At 41.1% G+C, this 22180-nt stretch overlaps 1 protein-coding gene across 4 annotated transcripts in view; it reads left to right on the forward strand.

The window, feature by feature from the left end:
- The window catches only part of FIGNL2 (fidgetin like 2), a 158512-nt gene that overhangs the window by 39685 nt on the left and 96647 nt on the right, over positions 1–22180 (forward strand). The window contains exons 2-3 of one of the 4 annotated variants that reach the window (XM_030198269.1): positions 3887–4017; positions 14832–14926. The gene's annotated coding sequence lies outside the window, so the exon portion shown is untranslated. Of the gene's footprint in view, positions 1–3886; positions 4018–5072; positions 5103–13027; positions 13145–14831; positions 14927–22180 lie in introns of those variants that run through there. The other 3 variants (XM_030198271.1, XM_030198270.1, XM_030198268.1) reach the window with 3 other exon arrangements.

Genomic DNA, 22180 nt, shown 5'->3' on the forward strand with positions numbered 1-22180 from the left:
AATTTATTTTTAAATCCCCTGTACTCTCTTCCAAATCTTTCCATTCTCTGGTGAAAATAATTAGTATGGGCACAGGGAAATAAATTGGTATAGTTTAATCTTTTCAACGTAAACAGGACCAACCTGTTGTCAGATAACTGAAAAGTCAGGTAATACAGAAAATGTGAATGATGCATAAGAGGCATATAGAAGGTGTGTTTCAAATATTGTTAATAACTTTCAGCAACCAACCAAGAGTATTATACATGCTTGTACTATAACAAAGCATTTTTTACAGAAATGTGTACTCATAAACAGGACAACTGTACACAGTAGTGCACTGCATTAATTCAATCACAGTAGTGTAGTTATTGGAACAACACGTTTTAATTATAACAAATTAGAAACAAAAGCCATTTAAAACATTTGAGGATTAAAATTTGTTTTCCTGTTTTAGTTCTCTTCATTGCGGTGAGGTCACGCCAGTATCTTAATTATATAACATCAGTAGCAGCCGCTTTATCAGGTTCCGGGTAAGCCAGTGCTGCCTCGATGGCCTTGATCCCTTCACTTTTTCATGGTTTTATCTAGTTCAAGTGGAGGCTCAACGCATTCATCTCGATCATCTCCATCATCTTCATTCTCACTTCCATTCACTGTAGCAGTTGCTTCACTGTCGGTTCTTCTTGCTCGTCGTTCTTCATCGGTTACTTTTTTGTCATCTTCACAAGCATTCTCACAGCTTGGTATTTCTTTGTAACAAAGGAAGGAGATTATCATCGTCCTCATTTACTTCTTGTTCAATGTCATGTCCTTGTCCATTTTCATCTTCAGAAAGTAACTTTCTCCATGATCTTGCTAGGATTTGTGGTTCAATTTCATCCCATGATTGAGCAATCCAGTAAAATGTTCACTTTCTTTAGCACTTCTAACATTCCTTTTCCATCGTCCAGTGCACAAACAAGTGTTAGAAGCTTACGGCAATGTTTTTTATTTTAATGTTTCAAGTACACCTTGGTCCGTTGTCCAACTCAATGATGTGACATTGGGAGGAAGAAAAATCACACTCAAGCATTTCTCAGTTTGTCCTCGTCAGGATGAGACGGCGCATTATCAGTGAGAAGGATTGCTTTCCTAGGCAGCTTTAGCAATTTCGAAAACTTTTCTACTGATGGAACACATTTAGTGGAAAAGCAGCTACAGAAAATCTGTGTCCATCCAGGCATCCTTGTAGTTTTTTTTTTTTAATTTGTAAGAAGTCTTTTATTGAAAATTCTCACTAGACAGCATACAATGTTTATCGCTCTACACTGGCATGTTTATAATGTAGTCCAGACAAGATGAAAACCAGGTAGTGCAATTTACTGCCACAGTGCAACAATTAAATATAAACTGTAGAAACTTCAACTTTTTATTGAAAATTTTTCCCCTGTCCCCCATCTTATCAAAAGACATCCTTGTAGTTTTTGTAGGAGACTGGAAGTGCAGCAGGAGCCAGGTTTTTTTTTTTTTTTTTTAAAGCCATTGGATTTTTTGACCTTCCAATAAATGTAAATTGTAATTTTATATTTACCAGTTAACATTGCTACAGTCTATTAATCAGTGCATTATACTAATGTGTTCTCTTTTCTAATTTCTCTGTGAATTCCAAAGGTTTTAAGTCTCTCTTTGCAACACCACACAGTATGTTTTAGCATTTTTTGAGTTTTACTCATGTTTTTTATGATGTTTTTGTGAAAACATTTTAATTATGTTGACATAACATTATTGATGTTTACTCTTGATTTGATTTATGGTTTTATAGATGTTTTTGAGGTTATATCCTTTTATTATTAATGTTGTTTATAGTTTATAGCTATATTTGTTTTATATTTAATTTTGTAGACTCCTGAAGAAGGTGCTATGGCGCCGAAACACGGCTGTGTTGTCAACTGGTTATAATAAACATTACGTTTTATTTAATTACACGTCTCCCCCATTGATTGGAAAGAGCCTATTCTCCCCCACTCTTTTTTTCTTCTTTTTACACTATATTTGTTTCGTGGGGATTAAGTGCACCTCCACACTTTGTGTGGTCCCTCCTGTCCCTAGTCTAGAACAGTCACTCTTTCTTTACTTCATTTATAACTGGGAGCTGAAGCTTCAAGCTGTGAAGCTACAGGGGTTTTTTGTTTGTTTTTTTGATGGCAGCATTTTAAAATTGAAACCAGTTTCATCTGCTCCCTTGATATTCCTCCTTTTTTAATAAGAAGATGAAATATTTTTTTTAATCCGATAAATTCCTCAATCTGCTGCCGGTTCTTCCCCAGAAATATTGAGCTGTCTTATTCCACACCGTTTTCTTTTTCCAGCGATCAAGCCAGTTCACACTTGCAGTGAAATCAGGGTCACCTTCTTTAAATTCCTTTTGAAAAAAATAGAGCTTTCTCTTGCAGTATAGGGCCGGATATTGGTATTACCTTGTGAACCACAGGAATAAAGCTTTGCTCACCTTCTCATATTTACATTTTTCATAGTTTTTTTTTTTTTTCTGGTGTTCAGTGCACAATTAGAACCCCTTTTCTCCAGCTTACTTCGTTGCCTTTTTCAGCCAATAAGTTTCTCTCCCCGCTCCAAGTTAGATTGTAGTTTTTTGTATGAACTCGCCCTTGTCTATAGACGGTACAACTTTTTTTTTTTTTTCTTCTTCTCTTGGCTTTCCATTGCAGAGAAAACAGGGTCACAGGTGAAAATTGATCTAAGATTAACAAGTGCTGTAAATGGTAAAGAAGAAACAGTAAGAGTATATTCTTAATGTGCCCAAGAATCTTCAACTGAGCGTGACGTGACGCCAGGAAAGAGAGAGGGAAAGCCATGAGCATCTGAATGACAACACCATTGGATGAACTGTATGGTCAGGTGACTGAAGATCGGAAAAGTGAGCATCTACTGTACTAGGAATATGTACCTTTCACGTCTAAAAACCTCTTTGCATAAGACATGCTCAGAAATGGTGCTCTTACTTCGGTGGATTCGGGATCTCTATAATGCAGAAGCTTATTATCTTCCCTCAGGAATTAGTGGCAGGTAATGTGGATGGTATGACTCTGCTACATTATCCTGGATGATCTCATTGGACAAAAGGGTTGCAGTTGCTGGTGATACCGCTTCAGAAGTCGGGGGGATATTGGCATAGGTCCTGGGGGTTGTCTGCAAATATTTCCCTGTTTTTTGTCTTTAACAGGAAATCCCCCAGTTTGCCCCCTAGCTTGGGACAGTCCTCCTTGGGCCTTTGAAAGGAGGTGGGTTGTAGGCAAGGGTGTGCTGGTAAATTTTTAACAGGCTCTTTCTCCGGACGTAGCCAGCTCTGCAGTTGGAAGGGCCAGGGGTGGCCGGGGGGGGGGGGGGGGTGGAGCAACACTTGCCTCTCTCTCCTCCCTCCTTTCCTGCGGGCACGCTAGGCATACCTTTGCTGGCAGCCAATAAATGGACTGCCACCACTCCCAACGACTTGCTCTGAGCAGCATGCTGGAACTTCTCTCACATGCTCGAGAAGTCCCAGTCTGCTGCCCAGACAAGGAGCAGGGAGCAGAAGTAGTCTATTTACTTGTCTGGCAGGGCTCAGCATCCCCACCAGCAAAGTAAAAGATAATTCAGCAGGAGGCCCAAGCCCACATTTTGGGAGCCATTTGGGAGCCAGTTGTTAAAGTAGCCATGGAGGGCCCTACTTTAACAACCGGCTCCCAAAATTCTTAAAAACTTAACAACCGGCTCTTGCGAGCCTGTGAGAGCCTGCTCCAGCACACCACTGGTTGTAGGGCTTTGGGTGATATCCTCCTGTTGAGTGATTAAAGGTTTTCCAGAATTTGTACAGATGTGTTAGTGGCAGCTTCCTAATATTCACTTCATATATTTTTTTCCAAATAAGGCTTTATTGGGCGACCGTGGAACAGCAAGTGCCACATCCCTCAAATGGAGTGAAATGGATGAAGACTTTCAGGGACTGCCACATTTAACCACCTTTCCATTTATCATCAGGGTGGCCTTCTTACAAAAAAGGTGATGCACATAGTTAAATGGGGGTAGAATATGATACTGAAATTCTTAATAAGCTTTGGAAGGATAGTTACCTCCTTCTCACTAATGCAGACTATCAAGAAACTGATTTTAAAATGGTTTGTAGGCTGTATCTCACTAGAGAATAGGGTCATAAATTGAAGCTGTGGGATCAAGCTACCTGTCTTCGATGCGAAAGATATATACAGGTTGTTGGATACACATTTTTTAGACTGTCCATGCTTTATGACCCCAGGTCATAGTTGCTGTAGAAGCTGTAGTAGGGTGGCAGTTTCTGTTAATTATAGTCAGGTTTTGCAGGGGGATTGGGAAGGAGAGCAGGAGGCTCAGCAATTATCTAGGTTCTCCATTGCAGTTTAAAAAAATGTTGTATTAGACGTGCTATTGGGAGTACACAAAGTGATTTTGCGTTGTTGGATATGGGAGGAGCTTCCAACATAAGAATAGCCATACTGGGTCAGACCAGTGGTCCATCTAGCCCAGTATCCTGTTTCCAACAGTGGCCAATCCAGGTCACAAGTACCTGACAGAAACCCTGATTAGTACCAACATTCTATGCTACCAATCCCAGGGTAAGCAGTGTCTTCCCATGTCTGTCTCAATAGCAGACTATGGACTTTTCTTCCAGGAACATCTCCAAACCTTTTTTAAACCCAGATACACTAACCATTGTTACTACATCCTCTGGCAAGGAGTTCCAGAGTTTAACAATTCATTGAATGAAAAAAATATTTCCTCCTGTTTGTTTTAAAAATATTTCCATTTAACTTCCTTGAGTGTCCCCTGATCTGTGTACTTTTGGAACGAGTAAAAAAAATCTATTCAATTCTACTTGTTGTACACCACTCAGTATTTTGTAGACCTCCGTCATATTTCCCCTCATCTGCCTCTTTTTTCCAAGCTAAAGAGCCTAACCTCTTTAGCTTAACTTTTTTGAGAGGAGTTTCATCCCTTTTTTTTTTTTTTTTTTTTTTCATTTTGTTCACTCTTATTTGAACCTATTCTAATTCCGCTGTATTTTTTTATTTTTTAAGATGCGGCAACCAGAACTGAATGTAATACTCAAGGTGAGAGGTCTCATCATGGAGCGATATAGAGACATTATAGTATTTTCAGCCTTATTCACCATCTCTTTCCTAATAATTCCATGTATCCTGTTTGCTTTTTTGGCTGCCTCCATACATTGAGCATGAGATTTCAGTGTATTATCTATGTCGACACCTAGATCTTTTTCATGGGGGCTGGACCCTAGCATTGGATAACTATGATTCGGATTGTTCTTTCCAATGTGCATCACTTTGCCTTTGTCTACATTAAATTTCATCTGCCATTTGGATGCCCAATCTTGCAATTTGCTAAGGTCTTTTCTGCAATTTTTCACAATCCGCAAGTGTTTTAACAACCTTGAATAGTTTTGTGTCATCTGCAAATTTAATCACCTCAACTCGTTCCGATTTCCATATCATTTATAAATACGTTAAATAGCACCAGTCCCAGTACAGATCCCTGTGGCACTCCACTAGTCACCCTCCTCCATTGAAAGAAATGACTATTTAATCCTACCCTGTGTTTTCTGTCCAATAACCAATTCCTAAGCCACAGAAGGACCTTGCCTCTTATCCCATGACTCTTTAATTTTCTCAGGAGCCTCTCAAGAGGAACTTTCAAAAGCTTTCTGAAAATCTAGATACACTACATCAACCAGTTCACCTTCATCCACATGTTTATTTACGCCTTCAAATAAATGAACAAATTGTTGAGACAAGACTTCCCTTGGCTGAAACCATGCTGACTTTGTCCCATTAAACCATGTTTGTTTATGTTTTCCGTAATTTTATTCTTTGTTTCCATTATTTTGCCCTTCATTGACATCAGGCTTACAGGTCTGTAATTTCCTAGATTGCCCCAAAACCCTTTTTAAAAATTGGCATTGCATTGGCTACCCTCAAATCTTCAGGTACAACGGATGATTTTAATGACAGGTTACGTATTACTAATACCAGATCAGCAATTTCATGCTTGAGTTCTTTGAGTACCCTTGGATGTATGCCATCCAGTCCAGGTGATTTACTACTCTTTTTAATTTGTCGATTTGGCTGAGTATGTCTTCCAGGTTCACCGAGATTTCTTTCAGTTCCTCCACATCATGCTTGAAAACCATTTCCGGTACAGGTAGACCTTGCATCTTCTGGTAAGACCGATGCAAAGAATCATTCGGTTTCTCAGCTATGGCCTTGTCCTCCCTGAGTGTCCCTTTTGCTCCTTCGTGATCTAATTGTCCCATGTATTCCCTTTCAGGCTTTCTGCTTCTGATGAACCTGAAAAAGATGTTACTTTGAGTTTTAGCCTCTGCGGCAAGTTTCTCTTCTTTTAGCTGCCTTTATCAGTTCTTTGCATCTGATTTGCCAGTGCTTATATTGCTTCTTATTTTCTTCATTTGGGTCCTTTTTCTGTTCTTTGAAGGACATTCTTTTGGCTGAAATAGCCTCCTTCACTTGTATTTTAGAACAGAATGTGCAATGTACAGCCTGTTCTAAAATATAGGAGAAATGGATATTTATGCGCTTGGTGTGTTCAGCATAAACATGCATTTTAGAAAAATAAGCCTATGTAATATTAATGGGTTCAAAGTCAGCACATAAGTTTAGAAACATAACTGGGTATTATCTTGACACCATCAGTGACTGGTTTCCCTTGCCAGTTTGGCAGTTGGAAGAACAAAAACCACTGGAGTTTTAAGGGTGCAACCTCCCCCATCCCTCCAGTGTAGTGCCGCTCAATTGCACCTGTTTCCTAAATCCTAAAGGTGTTTGCTAGCAGTTATAACTCGCAACATCCATCCATCCTTTAGACATAGAAGTTAATGTCTATGAACCCGCCATGCCCCCATGTTCCTCCAAAAACATGCCCAGACCACGCCCCCTTGCCATTTGCATGCATTTGGTTTTGATACGTACGTATCCCTGTTTTATAAAATGGGGATTTAGACACTTATGCAAGATAAATGTTTTAAGTGCCAGTTTATACACATATTAAATGTGAATAGGGAATGGAATGAATATTGGTATAAAGTGTGGAGCAAAAGAAAATTAATAGCTTTATACATGTTTGGCCTGTATTTCTGGACTCTTTGCATCCACATCTGAGAAGTGTATTATTGATGTTCTTGAGATCTTAAAGTTATAGGGGTGGTAGATGGAAACTTATTTTTTTTTCCCCTGTTGGATTAACCTGTTAACATAGTTGGAATAGGCTGAGGGGTGGAGGAGGTTTTGTTGGGCGACTAACTGAACACAAACAGATCTTTACTTATGGAGTTATCTTAATAAAAATGATTTATTCACTAAATGCATCTAGGACTTGTAAAATGAGGGCCTGTATGTTTCAAAACATCCTTTAGAATTGCTGTTTGTGCTGACCACTTTTTGGCAGCATAAAACTGATATTACAATTAAAACTTGTATACTGTTCATAGTCTATTATGATTCATTGCAGAGCGGCTTACAAAGAAGAGCAAGAGGTCATATCCTCAAACCTATATTTGCTTGAACTAAAGTGAAGTCGGTATTGCACTTGTAAACCAAGATGTAGTTACAAATCAGTTACAGTTCAAGGTCAGCTTGATTGTGTCCGACACTAACAAGTATGAATGAACGTTTCACTCTTGAGCATACGTGCTCAGACTGACTTGAAGCATTGCTGGGGTGGCTGCTCCTGGTCATTCCAAGCAGGTTGGCATGGGGAAAGCATGTGCCCTACCTCCCTCAGTTCCCTTCTCTTTTTGTTGCTCCATCCAATTAATTAGTGATGGATTCGGAAGGCCAGTGACCCAATTAGTGCAGAATCGGTCTGAGCTCTGCGTAAATCCATACAAGAGGGATTAGATTAGTCTTGAACTACTCATTCAGAACACATTGTGGTAAATGTCTCAAGTGGTGTGTTCTAATCGCTAAGACACAAGCACCCAGATTTTATAACCTCTTCCACTGGATCACAAAGACCAGAGCAGTCAGAAATATTAGCAAACTTGATTTATTAATAGACAGGTTGTAAAGCACATGTTCGCTGGTTACTACTCCCAAAATTCCTGAGAGCTTTCCTAGTATAAATAACTGCCTTAATGTATTTTGTGTGTGTGTGCGCACACGTGTGTGTAGAGATTCTGACAAGCTCCTACATTAAGGTACAACGCCTTGCAAAAGTCTTCATGCTTTTGTACATTTCTCTCATTCTCTTGTCTAAAATATACAGTCCAGAATGCATTAAAATAGGATTTTGCTTTACTGATTGCACATCACTCTACACCAGGGATGGGCAACTACAGTCCTTGAGGGCCATAATCCAGTGGGGTTTTCAAGATTTCCACAAAGTGATAGCGCTGGTTGGCATACGTCTGAGGGTACTGAAGGAAGGGAAGTTGTGGAGGCTCCGCTGTATGAGCTTTTCTAGAGTTGGGAATGGGTCCTGGAGGAATGGAGAAGGACAGATGTGGTTCCTCTCCACAAAAGTGGAAGTAAGGAGGAGGTTGGGAAGTACAGGCCGGTTAATGTTATCTCTGTGGTAAGTAAATTAATGAATACACTTCTAAAACACAGGATGGAGAGGTTTCTGGAATCAAATAGATTGCAGGACCAGAGGCAGTGTGGTTCTACTAGAGGAAGCTTTTGTCAGACTAACCTGATTAACTTCTTTGACTGGATGACCAAACAGTTGGATTTAGGGGTAGCGCTTAGATGTGGTGTACTTAGATTTTTATAAAGCTTTTGACACGGTTCCACATAGGTGACTGATAAACTGAGTGCCCTCGGTCTGGACTGAAAGTCACTAACTGGGTTAGAAACTGGTTAAGTAGAAAAAGGCAGAGTAGTGGTAAATTTTATTTATTTTTATTTATTTATTGCATTTGTATCCCACATTTTCCCATCTATTTGCAGGCTCAATGTGGCTTACATAGTTTTGTTATGACATTGTCATTTCAGGATATCAGATACAATTAGTAATGTACAGGGATTAATTAAGGGGAGAAAGAAGGAAGTGAATATGGTAAGTGTAAAAGGTGGACTTTCATAACTGGGTAGGTTGGTGTGGTGGATTATTGAGGCTATATGTTCTCTTTGTAGGCCTTGTTGAAGAAATATATCTTCAGAGATTTGCGAAAGTTAGTTATTTCATCGATTGTTTTCAGGTCTGTAGGTAATGCATTCCATAACTGCGTGCTCATGTAGGAGAAGGTAGTGGCATGCATCAGCTTCTATTTTAGACCTTTACAGCTGGGGAAGTGCAGATTGAGAAATTCACTCTTGTCTTGGCAAACTTCATGACAAATTAGCTTGGTTTCCAAAAATTTTCGTAATGCTCATAACAAGTTAAATAGAGCCTACCTGTATTCAGTCCCAGTAAAGCTGATTCAGACACCTGGATGAAGAATTGGGCTATTTCTGTTGTAGGAAGTGAATTTGAAATGGAGGTCTAAGTATGCTGAACCCAGAGGTGTTGGAAGAACTCCAGAATGGAATTATTCAAACAAGATGGAGGACGATTCTAAGAAACGTTGTGAACATCTGAATATCCCTCAGACCATCACTGTAAAGTACTACTACTACTACAAATCATAAATCAAAAGTAGAAAGAGTTTGGTACCACCAAGACTTTCTCGATGGCCATCCCTCCAAACTGCAATTTCAAAATTACTCCACAACTATGGCCTGTATGGGAGGGAGGGTGTCAAGAAGGAAGCCGCTGCTGGAAAAAAAAACATATGATGTGCCACTTTAGCATTTATAAAGAAACACTTATGAGACACTGCACACATAAGGTTCTACTTTGGTCTCATCAGACCACCATTTTGGTCTGTTACCAGTTTCATTTGCTGATGGAGTGACCTTTTTTTTGGTTTGTACCTGTGTTGAAGAAAACCTTGTGATGTGTCCGGTGGAGAAATAACTGCAGTGGATGGCTGCGGTGATTTTATAATGCTGGTAAAGTCAGCTTGGTCTAGTACAGAGAAGGCGACACAGCATGCATCTCTGGCGGTGCTGCAGGAGGATACGGCGCAACAAGTCTCTATGCACCACCTCTCCCAGCTTTTGGACAACAAGCTAGGCAAACTGCATTCAGCCATGGAAGAAATTTAAGGACTGATTTGTTTCTCCACATTGCCACAAGGATCGCCCAGCTCCCATGGAGAGGCATTATGCCATTACTTATAATACATGCTGTTTTAATTTGAAAGAAAAAAAGAAAGTCCCTTGCAACAAATTAGCTAGTACACCTTACCCAAAATGACTGACTGTGGAAGCATTAGAGGGTAAATCTCCAAGGAGGGCTCCAACGTTTAGGTGCCAAGAACACACATGAATATTTACTTATTTGAAACATTTCTAAACCGCACTATCCATTAGTCTCGGGGCTGGTGTTAGACATTAAGGGGCCCAGGGCAGAAACTGGGGAGGGGGCCTGAAAGCGGGTCTTCAGTCCAGACCATGCCGCCTTCAGATTGAGGCAGGTTTGGGGGCCCCCTGTAGTATGGGGGCTCAGGGCAATTGCCCCGTTTGCCACCTCCTAACGCCAGCCCTGATTAGTCCTAGGCAGTGTATATCAGCAACATACACAATAAGACACGAAAAGCATAGCAGAATAAACAAAAGCAACAACAAAGAATCATGAAATGGACTCCCCTTACCATGACTAGAAAATTGTGGCTGCAAGCCTAATACTCGAGCTAAACTGTAAAGGCCTGGGCAACAAGAAATTATTTCAACTGTTTCCTAAACTGAAGGATTGAAGTTATAAGACGTAAGTTCAAAGGCAAAGAATTCCAAAGAGATGGGCCCACAATCTGAAGCATTGCTAACCAGTTAGCTTCAAGTCTAATACACTTAATGGAAGGAATAGCCAATAAACGTTTATCCTTGGAATATGAACTACAGGACAGCTGGTACAGTATTAAAAATGAAGCTAATGCCGGGGGTGCATCATTGTTCAAGGCCTTAAAAATCATGGCCAAAACCTTAAACCTAATCCGCCAAAGCAAAGGAAGCCAGTGCAAATCTTTCAAAGCTGATCTAAAGGGGATCAGATCATTTTGACAAACCTGTCGGAAGCTTAGCAGCAGAATTTTGTACAATTTGAAGAGAATGAATCATCGATTTTAGAGAGGCATAAGTACAGAGAATTACAGTAATTCAGAACAGATAATACCAAAGCTGTCCAAAAATTTACCTCCGATAACAAATTCTTCAAACGTTTTAATCATATCGACACCTGTGTGCATATGTGTACACATACATGTGTTAATCCAGCTATGCACTATTCTATGAAAATGGTGCCTAAATGCAGTGCATACACATAGGCAGGACTCACAGTTAAGCATGTAACTATAGAGTGCTATAGTTTTGAACATCATTTAGCAATCTAAGCACAAGCATTTTACACCAGCTGTATGGCCGATATATAAATTGTCAGGAAAGCTGGCACTTTAAATACTGAGGTATTACTGGTGATGTTTTCAGACATTAGTACCATTCGTTTGCTTGTAAAGAATTTGTCTACAAGAAGAATCGGCAGTGTTCTCCTGATGAAGCCTGTTACACCGAAACACAGCCTGTGTTGAGAGCAACTAGCTGGGACGTGTATGTATTGGAAGACAAGGAATACATTACCTTTGATTTACATCATCCTTGTACTTATTGTCCTTCCACTCCTGTTTTTTTCCTTGTCGCATCTGAATTACACATTTGTGTCTGACCTGTTAACACTACAGTTTGTAAAGGGAAGTAGATGTGCTGAATAGGCTCCAGATAGGCGCCCTTTTCTAGAATTATCCTCCTAAGTGTTTTTGAATCATTTATTGTTTTTAAATAGTACAAATGCACCTTTTCTCCTTCCCACTCCTTATGTTCCTCTACCCCCTTCACCTTTCCAGGCATATTTGCATTAGAGCAGGGATGGGCGAGACCATGGGAAGTATACACAGAGAACACCATTAACCAGAATTTGGGTGATTTTTTTTTTTTTTTTTTAAATATTGTGTTTCAGAAATAATTTAAAAATAGCCACTCTAGCAGTTTGATTCCATTTTTTTTAGTTGCATTTTTACTTATCACAGAAGGTTTATAGAGCTTTGTGTGTTTCAGGTTCCGACATTATGTAATGTTGCGGACCGCTAGGGTAGTACTGACATTTATGCGGCCCTCTGTGTATAAAGGTCGTCCACCCTTAGGGTGTTGGTACATCCAACCACTGCTTCTGTAAATCTCTCTGTAGCCCTTGTGCCACATTTCCTCATATGTCGAGAGCTGGGCTATCAACATTCAAATCCGTTGAACTGATCAATATCATTGATCAGCCCTCCCAATTACCCTGATTAGTAGAGTAAAGTCTCCATGCAAATATAATGGGTTAATCAAGTTAAGTACAGTTACGGGCCTGATGGGAAGGCAGAATTGTTCTGATCTTTGATGTCCTCTGAAATGAGATGAAGGGGTCTGTGATGGCAGCTCTGGCTTTTGAGATATAAAATGTTTTCCCTGTCAGTGAACACCAGTGTGAGGCATAATGCACTTTTTCAACGGACATGAGATGCTTACACTTCCTTAACTGGAATTGAATTCATCAGTTGGACATCCTGATTCCTTCTCGCCTGTGTGTGTGTGCTGGTGTAACTAGGAGTTACCTTTTTTTGACAGTGTTGAGTGGAGCCTCTACAGAGCCCACTTGCAAATCCAGCTTTACATGCTTTACTGTACACGGCCTTGAGTGAATTTCTTCAAAAAGACGGTAAATAAATCCTCATAAATAAAAAATTTTAAAAATACTGTCTTAGGTGTATGTAACATAGTAGATGGCAGCAGATAAAGACCTATACGGTCCATCCAGCCTGCCCAATAATAGAAACTTATTACATATGGTATGAAGTGTTACATCATATGCATGCCTGATCTTGATTTATCCTTGCCTTTTTTTAGGGCATAGACCATAGAAGTCTGCCTGGCACTGGCCTTGTTCTAAAATTTCTGAAGTTGTTGTCAGAGCACCTGAAAAGCTCCACTCCGGCCCATCCAGATCTATTCAGCCTCCATCAGGGCTCTTCATAAATCTCTTAATAAAGGTGGTTGTTAAATCCCAATAAATAAATTCTAGGGTGGTGGAAGATGAGGCCTTAATAACTAACACTCTAATCCCTTGTTTGAGTTCTTATGTGTCCTGTGTACAGGTCTGTGTACATCTTGTAGTGCTATAGAAATAAGTAGTAGTTTAGTTGATGATTGTATTGTATATACCACCATTAAGGAAAACCAGTTAAAATAGTTTACAGTTTAGAAAACAAATGGTAAACTTTTAAAATAGAAAACCGAGAGGAAAGACAGAAGTTACAAGTCTCAATAGTTGAAACAAGAACAGAAAAGTATAAGACCAGATTTAGTAAATGGCTCCACCAGAAAGAATTGGTAGCCAGTGCTGTTCTATAAAGGGGGCTCCGGGTTGAGTGCCCTTTATAGAAGAATGCTTTTGGGCATTGGACTTACTCTTGCTGAAACCCAGATGTAATTTCTGGCACTCGATTTGGGTGTGTATCTGCGGTACTCTATAACACTGAGTGCAAATTTCTGGAATGGCCATCCCATAGCCATTACCCCCTTTTAGGTTGCACGTTATGGGGTTTGGGCAGGCAGCTTTATAGAATAGTGCATAGCAAGATGTGCATGCAAATCCAAATTGGTTCCAATTAACATCATTAATAGTGCCCAATTATTGTCATTTGGCTCGTTACTCAGTTTAGTTGTGCACATCTCCAGGATCATGCCCAAATTTGAGCACCCTTTATATTATCCAGGTGATAGAATGTTCTAGACTCATATACCTTGCTGCTCTACCAAGCTCCCTCTGCCACCCTATCATAGCAAGCGTTGAAAGCATCTTGAAATAGAAAGGCTTTTAAATTTCTCCTAAAATTTTGATACAAGGGCTCCAACTACAGAAAACTGGATAAGTGGTTCCAAAGTGAGAGATTTGTAACGTTGAAAATTGAGTCCCAAATTGAATTCAAATGAATGTGTCCAAAGGGCACAAGTAATAGATTGGGTTGCGGGAAGTAGTAATATTTGGAAGTTAAAGAGCTCCATTTATTCTATATATTGGATTGTTTGCCAGGAGGTGTACCTCTTTATTTGAGTAGCATGACAACAATAGAGATTATGCCGCATATGAGTGTTTGTTTTTTATGGACCCCGTGGATCCTGCCTTCAGGTGGCATATCCTTTTTGATCAGTGGAAGGTGAGTCTTACCCAGATTGATAGAGCTTTTGCTGCTTCTCGCTTGGGATAACACCCAGTATTTTTCCAAGTGACTGCTGAGACTCCGTGTGCTCATAGCAGTCTGCCATGAACCCTAGCAACCTCCACTTTCCTTCATAACCATCCTGTTAAGGTCATCCTCCTAGCCCAGAGGATTAGGTGAGTGTGTACAGTGTTAGGTTGGAGGAGTAGCCTAATGGTTAGTGCAGTGGGCTGAGAACTTCGGGAACTGGGTTCAATTCCCACTGGGCTCCTGTGATCCTGGACAAGTCACTTAACTCTCCATTACCCTTGGCAAAAAAGATTGTGAGCCTACTAGGGGCAGAGAAACTACTTGTATATAATATGTAAACCGTCTTTCTTGTACCGCACATAGGCAGTACATCAAATGCAATATTATGAAGTGATGTTAGGACTCCATGGTGCTGGTCCTGGTGACCTACTCAGAACCAAAGACAGGGTGAGGTTCTGAAACTGATAGATGTCTCCTTCTGTTTCAGGTTAGACAGAATGATACCCTCTGTGGCAGCTGATCCAGCTCCATGACCTGCATCCAGTATGTGGCTGCCATTCTAGTGACTTGCTTCACCACTGGGTAAGTGAGGAGAGATGAGATCTGTGGTGGGGGTGTCCTCATCCCCATGCTTTCACAGCTGTTCTTCTTTACTGTGTCTCTCTTTGCCTAATACTTTTAATATGTAGTTTTATAGTCTTTCAGAAGCCTCTTGGGAAATAGCATGAACTCCAAATTAAATGCATTGGCTTGTATGCAATTTTCTCTTGTAGAATAGAGCGGGAAGTCATCTTGTGTTAAACAGAAACGAAGACCTGTTGCTTCAGATGAATTGTTAATAAACAAACTTTTGTATGGCCAGTTCTTTGGATTAGTTTAAAATAGGGATGTAAGTCTTCCTGGGTAGCCTTGCTATTTAGCCATTTAATAAATAACTCCCTTATAGCAGCAAGAGCTGACCCAGGAGCCCCCAAGGGCATGTGTGACCCCCCCCCCCCCCCCCCCCTGCCATGTGCTGCCTCAAAGAACCCATGCTGGATTCAGATACCTGCTCATTTCCTGCCCTGTGCCCTCTGGTCTGCTGCATGGCATAGTGCCAGTCATAGGGAGGGCAGCAGCCACCTCCATCAGAAGAGTTTGAAGTCTTGCCTTTTCACATATTTTGGAGGCAGGGCAACGGGTGGCCAGTTGGCCTTTTTGCTTTCTTCTCTTTTGTGTCAACTCTGGACAGTCAGGTGAGGAGGGGGCAAATGTCACAGGGTTTGAGGTGAGGGTAGCCTGCACCCATGCCATTGCCTTCCTCTTGTGGTAGAGTTGGCTGCTGGTATTTTGTTGTTGGGAGGGTGGGGGGTCAGAAGCTTGACTTGTTCTTCTTTTCACTTCCTCTCCTTTACCATTTGGCCAGATTGTGAGCCAGTGGCATCACAAGGCCCCTGATCCATTCATACCTGTACTCCTCCTCTCGTGACTGTCTAACTGTTGCACATGGACAGAAGTGATAAGTGTGGGACTTGCTAATAGTTAACTGTTATAATTTCAATAGCTGAAATGGGATTTTTTTATTTTAAGTATTGGCATTGTTTGAAAACAGATTGGGTATTTTCTTGTGATCACCTTCAAGCCTCCTGCTCATCTCCCACTTTCTGTTTTGCCATGAACAGTAGGTGCTGCATTTTTAAAATTTTCCTCCTATTATGCATTTGAAGCTGGTTTCAGATGCATTTTAAAGACTTGTGGACTGTAGAACTGTCAAAGGAACCTATGCTGTTTTCTCTGTCTTCAGGGTTGAGTTGATGGCAAAATGGGTTTGCTTCACCAGGCTTTGTAAATGAACACTGGTGGGGGGGGGGGGGGGGACTAGGTAGGTGCATTCCACAGCCCCCTCCTTCCCTCCAGTATCGAACAACGTACTGTGTTTAGGAATGCCAAAAATCTTAGTCTAAAATTAAGGAGCTGGGAATAAGAGAGCTCAAGTTACCAGAAACAGGACACCATTGTAAGTCCTGCATGAGCTTGGTCTGATAAGTATGCTCGTGCATGAACTGGGTTCCCAATACTCTTCAGAAGATGGGTAGATTCATCCCTTGGAGAGTAGTTCTTTAAAACTTAACAGATGAAATATGATTATGTGTTTTGGTTATCTTTTAGAGGAAGGGATAAGGGAGAACCTTAGAAGGGACTGAGGCCTTGTCACTCTGTGTTTAAGACGCCTCTCTGTGCCATCAGATGGGAGGGCTTATCCGTTTCAAATGTGACTGCATCTGTGCTGGCTAAAGGGCAAGGCCTGAAATCCTTATATGAAGGATTTGATTGAAAAGGGGATTCTGATTTGTGGAGGAGAAAGCAATGCTAGCACACTAAAAATCAAACCATTTAAACAGTAAAGCAACAACGTAGTTTTCAGATGATATTCTCAGAGGGCGAGCAGTGAAATGGAAGCTCCTTGTGAGGGGGAGACGCATGTGGGATTTAGCATCACTTCCTTATAACTATGCATCTGTGTGCTAGTAAAGTAGCCAGTAGTGCCACTGTAATGCTTCAGTGCAAAAGTGAAAGGTTTATTAAATACTTTTCTGTGGGCATGTAGTACTTGGGGAACAGGGTAACTTTTTTTTTTTTTAAATTATTCTATTTATTGATTTTTCATTACATTTACATCATAAACATAAATGGCATTACAAAAGTCTAATTTTCATAGACATATATCCAAAAAGGAAAAGAAAAGGAAAAAACAATATATTATATTAGACCACAAATTATTGATCCAAGATATAGGTACATATTTAAACTCCAAAATGAACAGTTTAACAGGAAAGGGCAAGGACTCAAGTCAGGGCAGCCGATAAATACAATTCAAGTTAACGCCAAATTACTCCTTGCTAGCTATAAATATTTTAAGTTTTTCAGGTTCGAAAAAAATATAATTAGTGGATTGTAAGGAAATATAGCATTTACATGGAAACTTGAGATTAAAGGTCCCACCTAATTGTAGGACTCTTGCTTTTAATAATAAAAAATCTTTCCTTTTTCTTTGTGTCTCTCGAGAGAGATCAGGAAAAACCTGAATTTTCGAACCCAGAAAAGGTGTGGAAATATGGCGGAAAAACAACCTAAAAATATTATTGCGGTCCAGTTCCAGAGCAAAAGCTACCAGCAGTATCGTCCTCTCTGTGATAACCTCCATTGAGTTTTCGAGGAACTGAGTTAAATTTAGCTGAGGAGAAGATATTATCCCCTTTCCTGCCCCAGAGATGTAAAGAACTCGAGTCAATGGGTGAAAAGCTTCTGAGGGAATCCCCAGAATTTCAGTGAAATACTTTTTCAACATCTCTTTGGCAGGGATTAAAGGGGACTTAGGGAAATTCAAAAACCGAAGGTTATTTCTCCTCTGCTGGTTCTCCATATATTCAATTTTTTTCCTTTGAGCATTATTGTCCTTCATTATAGCTTGAATAAAGTTCTTATTAGAGTTTACCTCAGTTTCAATGGAGTCCACCCTAGATGTTTGCTCAATCACCTTTCCGGATATCTCAAACTGAGCCTGTGACAGCTTCTCCAAAGAACCTGCTACTTGAAGTAGCGTGGCGTTTAACCCTTGAATTGCCTCCCAAATGGAGTCCATAGTGATAACCGCTGGTTTCACTATCTCCCAATTTCCCACAGAGGATTCGTCCCGATTCCGTACAGGCTGAGAGGCCTTCGGCATCAAGCCTGCCTGCAATGATGTTCCGATCGGGGACGAAGTAGCAACGGGGTCTCCACTGCCAACCGCAGGGGTCACACTCCGGACACCACCAACGGCTGGTTCTCCGTCGCCAACAAAGTTCCTCCGGGCCTCAAGGGGGTTATCCTCAGAGGGGGGCTCAATGTCACTCCCTCTGTACTAAGGTCCAAGATCTCCGTTGGACCGCTCGAAGCGCCGGCTTGAATCCTCTGAACAGCCAGACCCGACTGCTCTAGCGTCGTTTGACGAGCGGCAGGGGGATTCGCCTGACCCGTGGAGCAGGGTGTTCCAAGCTTCCCCTTTCTCTTACCCATTTTAAAATAGGTAAGTTATCCGCTTGTAATTTCGCAATGGGCAGCAGGAGCTGGCGTTCATGCGACCTTCTCAAACGCCATCTTGGATCGTGTGCATTCCAGGGGAACAGGGTAACTTTTACTCGAGGAGTTCTGTGCCAGCCTGGTGGCTACAAGAAGTTATTAAAAAGAGCCACAAAGTGCCACACAGAACTGAAGGCGTGTACTTTCTGAGATGTATGTGTCAGTGGATCATGTGAACACATATATCCAAAATAAAACCCCATTATATATCCCTTACATGTGAAGATTTGATGTGGATAGGATCCCAAGTAAAGGGGCCCTTTTACTAAGGTGCACTAAGCCCTAATGCGAAAAAGGCTTTGCTGCAGGATGCACTAAAGCGTCTTGTGATAGTTTTCTGCTTTGCTCGTGCTATTTATTTTTTGGAGGGGATGTGACACGGGTGGGGAATGAATGTGGAAGTGTTATCCAGCTGTGCACTCGCATGTCTTTGCACTAGCTGGGTAACTTGGGATCTCTTAATGCCTCCGAAACAGGAGGTGGTAAGTGCTCCCACGGCATCATTTGCGGTTGCTGTGTGCTAAGGACAATATGATTGCACAACCTGCGAATAAAAATATAGAAAAAAAATTCTGTTTCACTATTGCAATAAAAATAGGCTTAACACACGGGAAAGTCATGCGTTAAGACACAGTAAGTCCAGATTCGCCATGGCTTAGTAAAAAGGCCTCAAACTTAGCTTATTGCAATTTACACACAGACACACAATTTATACGCTGACACACAAGTTATAGAATAAGGTTAAGTACATAAGTATTGCCATACTGGGACAGACCAAAGGCCCATCAAGCCCAGCATTCTGTTTCCAACAGTGGCCAATCCAGGTCACAAATACCTGGCAAGATCCCAAAAAAGTACAAAACATTTTGTGCTTCTTATCCCAGAAATAAGCAGTTGATTTTCCCCAAGTTCATTTTAATAATGGTCTAGGGACTTTTCCTTTAGGAAGCCGTCCAAACCTCTATCATATCTCCCCTCAGCCATCTTTTCTTCAAGCTGAAGAGCCCTAACCGCTTTAGCCTTTCCTCATAGGGAAGTCGTCCCATCCCCTTTATCATTTTCCTCGTCCTTCTCCGTCTTTTCTAATTCCACTATATCTTTTTTGAGATGCGGTGACCAGAATTGAACACAATATTCGAGGTGCAGTTGCACCATGGAGCCATACAAAGGCATTATAATGTCCTCATTTTTGTTTTCCATTCCTTTCCTAATGATACCTAACATTCTATTTGCTTTCTTAGCCGCCACAGCACACTGAGTAGAAGGTTTCAATGTATCATCAACGACGCCGCCAAGATCCCTTTCTTTGTCCGTGACTCCTAACGTGGAACCTTGCATTTCGTAGCTATAATTCGGGTTCCTCTTTCCCACATGCATCACTTTGCACTTGTTCACATTAAACGTCATCTGCCTTTAGATTCCCAGTCTCATAAGGTTAGTTGCGCACATAACATAATTCAGTAATTAGCTGTTAATTGGCAGTTAAACTGCTTACTTGCCCTTAGTCACTATTCTATTTGTATATACAGATTCCGGAGCGAGCAGCTTCAAAGGGACATGGACCTGGACGTGTCAGGCGGTTAGGCATGCAAGCTTTAGAATTCTATATAATTAGATGCGAACACAGATGCCAGCCACTGAGCTGATGTAAGTGCTTGTGTATAAATTCAGACTTACACTAGTGTTCTATAATGGCAGTTGTGCATCCAACTGCCATTATAGAATTCATGCTTGGCGCACATCATCCTCGTTCCTAAATTTTGGCGCCCTTTTGCCATTCTACCCCATGAGCATCAATTTTTTCAAAGCGATCTAACCAGCCAGAAATGGCTCCTAGCCATTTAAATTGCCTGTTCAGGGCTAACTAGTCATTTCCAGTGACACTTAACCGGTTAGTGTCTAATTCAAAACTGGCTAGTTTGGGGGTGTTCTGGGGGAAGAGTGAGCACTTGGCTAGTTAAGTGCCAATATTCAGCACTTAACCAGCCAAAGTAATGACATAAAAGCTAGTCCTATCTTTCTGGTAACCCCTAGCTGGTTAAGTGCTGAATATCACACTTCTAGCTGTGGTTTAGCTGGCTCCAGAAACCTGGAAATTCAATGCTGGAACCTGGACACAGCCAGCAAAATACTGAGAGCCACTGACTGAATGTCGACCCTTTATTTTTTTTCTCTTCAGAAAGGAGGCTGGGGGGAGGTTTCTGTCACAGCTCAGAGCTTGCTGCTATTTCACGCTGAGCTGTCCTTCAGTGTGCTTCATTCTTTTCAGCTGGGACAAGAAGAGTTAATATCATCTTTCACCTCGGGCGACAGGGAGATTGTGAATTACCAAACCTGCACTGGTGGTGTCTAAAACCAGGACAGACTGAGACAGCCCAGGTTATTCTCCCACCATCCCCACCCTTATTGTCTCGTGACCGTATGACACACACACTGAACAGTCCAACCACTCATGCCTGTCCGGAGCTGCTGACTTGCCTCCTTCGCAGAGAACACCCGTCATGGAGTGGATCTGTAAAGGGATCTTTGCTCTGGGAGGGAAGGGGGCTGGACAGCTCTTACCGACTTAGGCCCAGATGCACTAAACCTAAGGAGCCCGCAGTGTGGTTTCTTCAGTTCTAGGCAGTTTAGCGAGCAAGGAGTAAAACGAGACATGCACAAAGGGGTTTTCCGAGCTATTTCCCTCTACAGTAGCAGCTAATGAAAGTTGTATGCAAAGCTATTTTAATGAGCTAATTATTATACAAATATGCATGCAACATGATGCACCACTGTTTTTTGACCTGATGCAAGAAGCAGCCCCTACCTTTACCTTCAAAATTTTATGGTATAACATTTTTATTGATGACAAAGTAACATACATATGTCCAAAATCTGAATAAACATAGCTTCAATTGTGAGAGCATGCATAAAAATACAAAAGAATATGTCATCAAACTTTTTTAACATTTACCCCCCCTTCCCCCCCCCACCCCTACCCATTAAGTATATATCTATTCCTCATATTAAATTTAGGCAAACATGGTATGTGAAAGTGTCCCAGTTCCGCTTACTAGACAATGATGTACCTATCTCCACTCTCACCTACCCTTACCTTATTAACATTTTCCATGTTTAAACAATTTTTATTGATGTCTCAACAAAGTATACATTATTCAGCAATAGAGTGAACAATGATATAAAAGTGTCCTTTACCTTCAAAATTTTAACGAGTTGTCATGAGTTGTCGGTACCGCCTGGAATGCCAGCTGAAAAGTGGAGGGAAGAATTTCAGCCCTTCAGAATCATCCGGACCCCCTCTCTGTTGGTTGCCTGAAGATAAAAGGTTTCTATTAAGAAACAGCATTTGTGTCGTCAGCGGCTTAGTAAAAACAGATGCAATGAGGAATCAAACTTTCAGTCATTACCTGATCAGAGTTCTCACGCAATGGGGTAGTTTGTAGATTAATACTAAGAGACAGTGCAAGCGGGAAACAAAAAAAAAAAAAAGGCTTTTTTTTTTTTTTCATACACGCAGCTTGTCTGTGGCATGTGTAGAGCATCCGCGCCTAGTGATTGGCTGTTGTGTGCATGCTGAGCTGGCCGATTGGCTTTCCCCATCGCATGCAAATGAGCCCTGTTTGCAAAAGCAGCAAGCAGCTCATTTGCATGTGATTTAGTTTGGGAATCCATCTGTATTTCCAAATCGGTACTGATTTGAAAATACAGATGGATTCCTAACGGGGACCTTAGTGC

The sequence above is a fragment of the Microcaecilia unicolor genome, chromosome 3, assembly GCF_901765095.1.
Source record: "Microcaecilia unicolor chromosome 3, aMicUni1.1, whole genome shotgun sequence".
In the NCBI taxonomy this organism is placed as follows: Eukaryota; Metazoa; Chordata; class Amphibia; order Gymnophiona; family Siphonopidae; genus Microcaecilia; species Microcaecilia unicolor.